Source organism: Triticum dicoccoides, chromosome 3B (genome assembly GCF_002162155.2).
Source record: "Triticum dicoccoides isolate Atlit2015 ecotype Zavitan chromosome 3B, WEW_v2.0, whole genome shotgun sequence".
Classification (NCBI taxonomy): domain Eukaryota; kingdom Viridiplantae; phylum Streptophyta; class Magnoliopsida; order Poales; family Poaceae; genus Triticum; species Triticum dicoccoides.
In genome coordinates, this window is record NC_041385.1 from 820,338,416 (window position 1) to 820,346,049 (window position 7,634).

Below are 7,634 nucleotides of genomic sequence, written 5' to 3' on the forward strand. Positions count from 1 at the left end.
TGACGAAAAAAAACCTCGTTCGATGGGGTGGGGGATGACGAAAATAAACCAGCGAAAATAAACCACACGAACTATTCATCAAGTGCTCCATTAGAAATAGAGATGCACGTAGATGGCCTTCGAACATTCCATCGGTCTACAATTTCCCAATGCCTGGCCCGCGGGTTCGCCGGGGCCTTAGTTCCTTAGTGTCGGTCTCCACTTTTAACGCTCACCTCATAGTTCGTGGGACTTTTGCATCCTCAGGTTTAATGGAAACCTTGGATGGTGATGAGAATGGTACCGGAGTCTACCCGCTAAATGTAGGCCCACATACTATAACCAACATCTATGTGGTTATCCCAATATAAAAAACAATCGGTCCAGTAAAATCATACATTTTCGAGACTGCAAGTCTCACGTCAACAATGCGCATTAGATAAGGTGACGTAGGTTTAAGTAAGGCTCATCGGCAAAAAAAGCGAAACTATATGGACAATAGATGTATATAGTCTTCAGCTTTTCGTGCTTTCCCAATAGCAAATTCAGTTAATATGTTGTCGCCCTGTGCTTCGCCTTCTTGGACATGCGTCTACAGCCCATACTCCTCTTATCTTTTTCACCGCCTTGTCTCTTCCTCATTGCAGTTGTCTCACTGGTAGTAGAAGAGAGGGCATGTGCAGAGCGGAAATGCATAACGGTGGACGGGTGCATCGGCTCCCTTTATAAAAAAACATTTTTCCACAGTGCAAACAAATTTGAAAAAAATTATACACATACAAATACACGAATAACACATACAAGAAAATTTTCATGGTAATGTACATTCACACGTGGCGTAGACAAAAAAAAACAAATTTTCATAACAATGTACCCTCATTATGGGGCCAGGATTTTTTTTGTGCAGCTTGCAAATAAAAATATATCTGAATAAAATTTCACAGATCCATCATGAATATGTTTAAGTTTCCCCATTATTTTTTCGTATTTTTTTGAAACCTGGAAATATAATTTTTGAATCATTTCAAAAAAAAGGTGGATGGGGGCATTGGCTCCCTTTTTTAGAATAGTTTCATCAATCTCCAAGGGCATGGCATCCCCGGGGTAAATGCACCGCCTTCGTGGCCAATCCACCACCTCTTCCATCTTCCCAGTTTTAAAGTCGGCGGTGTAAATGGTCAAGTTGTTGTCGCTGATGAGCAGTGTGCCGCACTCCTCTCTCAATGCTTGTCGCATTCGTCCTTCAGGTCGATTCAGCTTTATCGTCGCAGTACATAACCAATTTGAAATACTGAGAGCGGAGAAAGCAAGTGATAGCACAATCTCTAGGGATGTGCAGGAGAAAAGTGATAGCAGTATCCTCTACCTATCCCATCTCTACCAATTCGATAGGGGAATAGCGGAGACCGCACAAACGCGTCCACGGGGAAACCCTTAATGTTCGTTGTCGTAACCCGCTGGGGGAGGAAACGGTAGTGGCGTGCGTAGCATTAAGTTTACTACCAGTAGATCGAGTTCTGTACTAGGCTCTGCCCACAAATAACTACATGAAAACTGGCTTAAGTATCCGTAGGACATGCATGCAGTAATAGTTCTGATGATCAAGGAATCAAGTATAAAATATTCAATTATTTTCATGACAGTTTTTTTATACCCCTTGGATATCTATCACTTTGGGACCAAATTCTTATCTCGTGCAAATTACCATTACTATTCTTAACTCTCAAAAAGTGAAGCACGAGAGCATAAATATTTCTTCTGAAAAATTCAACTCTCAAAATGACATAAGTGAAGCATGAGAGCATATTTCTTTAAAATTTTCTCACTCTCAAAATAATATAAGTGAAGCATGAGGACACATTTCTTTTAAATATAACCACCGCCGTGCTCAGTAAATAAATAAATAAGTGAAGTACTAGGGAAACTGACTAGCTCAAAAGATTTAAGTGAAGTACATGGAGTATTCTAGCAAATCATGATATGCGTGTGGCTCTCTCAAACAAGTGTGTTCAGCCAGGATGATTGTGACAAACTAAATAATAAACAAAGCAAAGACTCATATAATACAAGACGCTACACAAGCAAAACTCATGGTATGTGACAGAATAAAAATATAGCTCCGGGTAAAATTACCGACGGTTGTTAGAAGAAAGAGGGGATGCCTTCCGGGGAATCCCCAAGCTTGGTTGCTTCGTACTCCTTTAATATTACCTTGCGGTGCCTTGGTCATCCCCAAGCTTAGGCTCGTGCCACTACTTATTTCTTCATCCGGCGTGATCACCTATTCGTATTTAGTTATTGTATTAATACCTACTATATCCTAAGAGCATCTCCACTCCCCCCCCCCCAACAAGCCCCCCCCAGGGCGCCTTTTTTAGCGTATGCGGAGAGAAAACGGCCCATCCGCGCCCCAGATCCTCGTTTATCGCCGGTTTGGGCCAAAACTACAACCGGTGAACCCAAGCCAAACCCAGCGCGCCAGGGGCTCCTGGAGGCGTCGGCCAAAGCGAAGAGGCACGTGGGCCCGCGCTGTCGGTGACAGCGGCCGATTTCCCGTCATTTTCTTCCGCCTTTCCCTTCATTTCCCCTAGTGTCGCCCCTTTCTCCCCAACCCTTCCCGCCATTCTCTCCCCGGATCTGCCCATCATGTCGCCGAAGAAGTATGTCACCCCTCGCCTAGCTACCAATTCCATTAAGACAAAGAAGAGGAAGCTGAGGGCGCCAATGCCCTGGCCCCCGGGCTTGTCGAACGCCGAGTGGAAGGCTGACGATGAGAGCTGGGAGGAGGTCACCACCGACCAGTGGAACAGACTCATCATTAAGAAGGCCAGGGACACGGCGGAGGTGGCGGCCGAGCATGGGGAGGCGTCTCGCATGGGGATGGCAAACCTTCCACCTCAACAAGCCATGTGGGGAAGCCAGCCGAGCGTCACGTCGCTGGCCCGCTTCTCGCCACCGATGTGAGGCTACGTAGCCTTGCCTAGCTACCCCGATGGCGGCGTGCATGGCAGCTTCAATCCCAACATCACCTTCTGATACGTCTCCATCGTATCTACTTTTCAAAACACTTTTGCCCTTGTTTTGGACTCTAACTTGTATGATTTGAATGGAACTAACCCGGACTGACGCTGTTTTCAGCAGAACTGCCATGGTGTTATTTTTGTGCAGAAATTAAAGTTCACGGAATGACCTGATAATTCACGGAGCAACTTTTTGGAATTAATGAAAAATACTGGCAAAAGAATAAAGACCAGGGGGCCCACACCCTGTCCACGAGGGTGGGGTGCGCCCCCCTAGGGCGCGCCCCCCTGCCTCCACCGACCTCAACTCCAACTCCATATATTCACTTTCGGGGAGAAAAAATAGGAGAGAAGGATTCATCGAGCTTTACGATACGGAGCCGCCGCCGAGTGATGTCTACTACACAACCTTCTTCTTGCAGACGTTGTTGGGCCTCCAAGTGCAGAGGTTTGTAGGACAGTAGCAAATTTCCCTCAAGTGGATGCCCTAACGTTTATCAATCTGTGGGAGACGTCGGATGAAGATGGTCTCTCTCAAACAACCCTGCAACCAAATAACAAAGAGTCTCTTGTGTCCCCAACACACCCAATACAATGGTAAATTGTATAGGTGCACTAGTTTGGCGAAGAGATGGTGATACAATAGCAATATGGATAGTAGATAAAGGTATTTGTAATCTGAAATTATAAAAACAACAAGGTAGCAAGCGATAAAAGTGAGCGTAAATGGTATTGCAATGGTAGGAAACAAGGCCTAAGGTTCATACTTTCAGTAGTGCAAGTTCTCTCAACAATAATAACATAATTGGATCACATAACTATCCCTCAACATGCAACAAAGAGTCACTCCAAAGACACTAATAGCGGAGACCAAACGAAGAGATTATGGTAGGGTACGAAACCACCTCAAAGTTATCCTTTCTATTCTATCTATTCAAGAGTCCGTAGTAAAATAACATGAAGCTATTCTTTCCGTTCAATCTATCATAGAGTTCATACTAGAATAACACGTTAAGACACAAATCAACCAAAACCCTAATGTCACCTAGATACTCCATTGTCACCTCAAGTATCCGTGGGCATGATTATACGATATGCATCACACAATCTCAGATTCATCTATTCAACCAACACAAAGTATTTCAAAGAGTGCCCCAGAGTTTCTACCGGAGAGTCAAGACGAAAACGTGTGCCAACCCATATGCATAGGTTCATGGGTGGAACCCGCAAGTTGATCACCAAAACATACATCAAGTGGATCACGTGATATCCCATTGTCACCACAGATAAGCACGACAAGACATACATCAAGTGTTCTCAAATCCTTAAAGAGTCAATCCGACAAGATAACTTCAAAGGGAAAACTCAATCCATTACAAGAGAGTAGAGGGGGAGAAACATCATAAGATCTAACTATAATAGCAAAGCTCGCGATACATCAAGATCGTGCCATAGAGGGAACACAAGGGAGAGAGAGAGAGAGAGAGATCAAACACATAGCTACTGGTACATACCCTCAGCCCCTAGGGTGAACTACTCGCTCCTTGTCATGGAGAGCGCCGGGATGATGAAGATGGCCACTGGTGATGGGTTCCCCCTCCGGCAGGGTGCCGGAACAGGCTCCCGAGAGGTTTTCGGTGGCTACAGAGGCTTGCGGCGGCGAAACTCCCAATCTATCTTCGTCCTATATGTTTTTAGGGCATATGGACTTATATAGGTGAAAGAAGTCGGTCGGGGGATGCTCGAGGGGCCCATGAGACAGGGGGCGCCACTACTGGAGAAAAGCTTACCACTAGCGCGGGAACTAGCGCTACTGCTATAGCGCTACATCTATTTTGTAGTAGTAGTGCGTTTCTAGACCAGCGCTACTGGTAAGTTCAAGTACTAGTAGCACATTTTTAGGCCAGCGCTACTGCTAACATTTATGTTTTTTTTAATATTTTGGCGCTGTACGTGTTTAAACAGATATATCTTTTATACAATAACAACTCATCATAAACTAGTCTGTTAAAATAGCATATTCATTACCAGTAGTCATCACCACCAAACAATGTTCGTCAATGAGACATCATGTATATAACAAGTTGGTCACTAGTCATAATCACAACTCCTCATCCTCAACATCAACTCTAACACATTATAGCACATAATAACACATTGTACCTAGGACCTACTCCTCTCATAGGACCTACTCTACCCACTCTTAGGTAAAATATCATAAAACAAGATAGGCATTGACTCTTCATTAAGGAAACTGAACTCTCCATAATGAAGAACGGAGATCATCCTGTCTCCAAGTCTTGGCCTATGCACAATGTTGCTTCCAAGTAGTTCTCTACGATGGTTGAAACATTTTTTCCAATCAATTATTATCATGGCTTCCTTGCTTTTAGAAATCCGGTATGGACAGGAGTGATGTGGACACTGTGGCTGGCCTGGCCGTGGTGGCCGTAAGCTCATAACATCAACGCGACCTCTTGGCAACATCAGATGAGGCACACAATCCATTGGGATTTTCTATTAAAAAACATAGTAATAACTTTGTAGTTAGCAATGTAGTTTAGTTTTAGAAAAATTTATGCAAAAGATGCACGGATGTCGTAATAGTAGAAAATCTTACCATGCTATCTCCATTGATGTTACCGTAGCACACCGCGTGTACTAGTGGCACATATTGACAATAATTTTGAGGAATTCGATAATAGCTATTGTAATTCTCAAGATCAGTAAATAATTTTAAGGAATGTGATAAGACCATCTTTCTCCTTATAAGTTAATTGTGCTTCATCATTGTAGTAGTAGGTTCTGTCTACCATCTTCCATACATTTTTTGAAGAATGAAAATAAGCTGTAAATGGAAATAAGCTGTCAAATATTTTGAATAAACAATATAAATTACTTAGTAAATATGTTTAAGAAACTCACACAACGGTAGAACTGGAAGCGTGTCAACAAGGACCCAAATGGTCATATCATTTTCGTCGATGTCAGGATCACCAAGATCGAAGGTGAGATGCATACCCTCATGAATATCATACGCCTTGGAAAGGGCTGCCCAATTCGGGCAACCAAATTTGGATGAGTTTATAGAATTGTATAGTTTTACAGCAAAATCATAACCATGATGGGTCCTTAGTTGAATTATCTTTGTCTCCGTGCTTTCATGATCTTCAAAAGCCATCTTCTCCAAGACATAGCGTCTTGCATGGCATGGGATAAGCTAGTCGAATTGTAAAAGACGGAAATTACACGTTGAAGAAGTAGAGAAGTCGTGCAAAAATAACAAAAAAACACTTGTCATCTTTGCATACCGTATCAACATCGAAGGTCTCTTGGAGCTTGATGCTGAAGCGCCAACCTTCTACCAGGTGAGGCCTGTCGCACAGACCGCGCTCATCTTCGTAGTAATCGCACATAGCGAATTCCCTTTCGTCGTCAGACATTTCCTAATAGGTAATTAATAATCCATCATTAATACATATGTAGTAGTTTGTAGCACAAACCACGCTCATCTTTTACATTCAATAAGCAAATAACTAATATGTAATTAATAATCCATCATCAAATACATATATAGTAGTGTGTAGCAAAGATCATCATATAATATCAGTAATACAACTCGAATAATAGCTCCTCTAGGTTTAGTGGGCCGCGGTGGACACCCAAAGAGAAGGAACCATCACCGGATCATAGCTCCGGTGAGATCCCCAAAGAATCTGCCAGGTATTGGAGAACCGGCCGTTCGCCAACGCAACCAAGTAGCGCTGGACGTGCGCATTCTCCTCCGTGACACGTTGTTGTACCACCTGCGCGGGGGACTCAAGCCTCTCTACCGATGCAGGCGCACGTGACCACCACCAAAGAAGCTCCGGATCGACTACGAGCTGGCTCCTCACTAAGCTGCGCTCACCAAAAGGTAGTACAACCCAGTACCAGCCCGGCGGAGCCTAGTCCCGGACATGGCTCCTCGGCTCAAGCAGGAGTCCTCCGCCGAGTCGACGACGAGGATGCGGGGTAGGCATCTCGACGTCGAGAACAAAATGCTTAATTATGAAAACAAAATTAATAAACTCTTAGCAAAATTTGACATGACCTTTGCTAAAAACAGGACCAATCGAGCACCTGAAATTTGCCAGAACGTAAACGAATCGACATTTCTGGCAAAACATAGGCCACTCAGAAAAATATGACATGTCCAAAATGTAACATGTTCAAAATATGACATCTCCACTCCAAATTTGCATATAATAGGAAAAATTGCTTCAACAAAAAAAATAACAACAACTGCTTTAACTAAAAATATACCTAGAATTCTGTTAACTACACCTAAAACAACTAAAACACCTAAAATTTTGTTAACCACACCTAAAACAACTAAACCACCTAAAATTCTATTAACTACACCTAAAACAACTAAAACACCTAAAACTCTTTTAAATACACTTAAAACAAATTCAACATTATTCTAAGAACACCTACATTATTCTAAGAACCTGCATTTTTATCTAAAACACCTACAAATTTAACTAAAACACCTAAAAATTCAACTAAAACACCTACATTATTCTAAGAACCTACATTTTGTCAAGTAGGATTCAAAATAATTAACTACTCTATAATAACTATAACCAGGGA